Here is a 2500-nt window from a genome sequence, read left to right on the forward strand (position 1 = left end):
TAGTTTCAATATGAGCCAAAAGAAAAGGCCCCCACCTAGCCCCGCCTCATCCTCCCCCCGCCCCCCCCCCCCCCATTCACCCCCACCCTCAACACAAATCTCTACTGATTCCGACACTCCTTTAAACGTGGCAAAGGGCTGAGGATGTGTTGAAACAAGGGAGTTCCCCAGGCCCGCACGCTGACCCGTCTTGCCAATCCTGGCCCTGGCCTTTACTGACTCCTGTCCGAGCCCTGTCCGCTTGTCACACGGGGCTCAACGGTGGGAGGTTGCTCCTCCTTCCTCCTTCAACCTTCGGCCCCTCCTCCTCCTCCTCCTCCTCCTCCTCCTCCTCCTCCTCCCCCCTCCCATCCTCCTCCTTCTTATCTTCCTTCTCTTGACGAAAGAGTGCGAAGAATACAAGGCAGACAAAGAAAATCTTGCGTGCTTAAACACACAAAATAAAAACAATCATCAATGCTGTAATGCATACACAGTTGTAAGAAATAAATACACAGATAAATTGAAAAAAAACCACGTATATAACAATAAATAAACACGGTAATACATTAGTTGAACAGTAAACAAACAAAGCTAATTGAGTACTTTACCAACAAACACAAACAATGAAAATACCTGTGCAGAAGAATAACATTCACACATTGTCAACTGCTTCTTGATTCTGTCTTGTCCTCACTAGCATTTTGGATTGATTGAACTCAACTTTTTTCGATTATTTAATTTAATTATGAAAGAAAATAAACAGGAAACAAACGCATGAAGCAAGTAAAGGTTTCAGGAAAACCACAGCTGGTGCCTAACAATCCTTCCTCCTCCGTACGTTCCGGATAGCCATCTGTATTGGGGAAATGAAAACCTTAAACTCAAATCAGCCACATGGCAGAAATTGACACTTTGTAATAGAAAAATACCAAAAATTAAAAAGATGCGCAGCAACATAGTGCATGAATATTTCTTTAAAGGCAAGAACAACCGGAAGAAAAGTACAAGACTGAGTTGGGTTTCAAATGAGCCAACGTGGATCAAAGCACGGAGATGGCAATTGCAGACATAACACCGACGAGTAGATCACATCATCATTTTACATACAAAAACAAAAATCAAAAAACAAAAAATAACAACAAAACACAAAACACACACACACACACACACACACACACACACACACACACACACACACACACACACACACACACACACGCACGCACGCACGCATGCACGCACACACACGCACACATACACACACACAGGCTCACACACACAAACACACACACACACACACACACACACACACACACACACACACACACACACACACAAGCAAACACACGAATAAGAGATTGTATCAAACAGATTCACTCACTCTCACCTTTGTGCAAGCAAATGAACATCAAGAAAAGTCTAGCAATAATGACCTCTGGCGGAGAGCATCCCACAGTGATCTGGGTGGAACGTACGCGTTACAGTTCAGCAGTAACCTGAAATATTGTCTCATCACTGCCAGCAACTCGATTAACAAGAGCAAATGCAGATTATTAGGAGACATAGCCCCTCTGAAAGAAAAGGAAATGTCAATAGGAGGGAAAGTAAATTGGTGATTTTAACTTGATTTAAAGCAACAATTTCGCTTTCATCGTGGGGGCTAAGAACTGTACACAAAGAAAACCAAAAGGTTGCATTAGGCACGCGCCCATCCACACACACACACACACTCACACACACACACACACACACACACACATACACACACACACACACACACAGAAGCCGTATATATCTATCTATATATATATAAATATATAGAGATAGATGACAGTGGATTTTTCGATAAATAGATTCGACCTTTGCACTTTTACAGTGAGGACAACTTACGGGTGCAAGGAAAGCCCACAACTTCTAAGGCGAATAACTCTGCAGAGTCTGCTGTGAAGGGCGACGGTAGTCTCCCTGTCACACTCAGTCTTTCGGATGAGACGAAAAACCGAGGTCCCTTCGTGTACACTACATTGGGGTGTGCACGTTAAAGATCCCACGATTGACAAAAGGGTCTTTCCTGGAAAAATTGTATAGGCATAGATAAAAATGTCCACCAAAATACCCGTGTGACGTGGAATAATAGGCCGTGAAAAGTAGGATATGCACCGAAATGGCTGCGATCTGCTGGCCGATGTGAATGCGTGATGTATTGTGTGAAAAAATTTCCATCTCACACGGCATAAATAAATCCCTGCGCCTTGAATATGTGCGCGATATAAATTGCATTTAAAAAAAATCCCTGCGCTTAGAACTGTACCGACGGAATACGCGCGATATAAGCCTCATATTGATTGGTTGATTGATCGACCCCCTTTGAATGAACTTTGTCCCCAAAGTTCCGAACCATGGACCCGCCAAGCTTAGGTCCCTCCCAGGTTGGCGGAATGGGAACAGCACGAAAATGATTCAGTGGCCATAATGCCATTCCTGAACATATCATGTCGAGTCCCATCCCTGTCGACGA

Source organism: Littorina saxatilis, linkage group LG2 (genome assembly GCF_037325665.1).
Source record: "Littorina saxatilis isolate snail1 linkage group LG2, US_GU_Lsax_2.0, whole genome shotgun sequence".
In the NCBI taxonomy this organism is placed as follows: Eukaryota; Metazoa; Mollusca; class Gastropoda; order Littorinimorpha; family Littorinidae; genus Littorina; species Littorina saxatilis.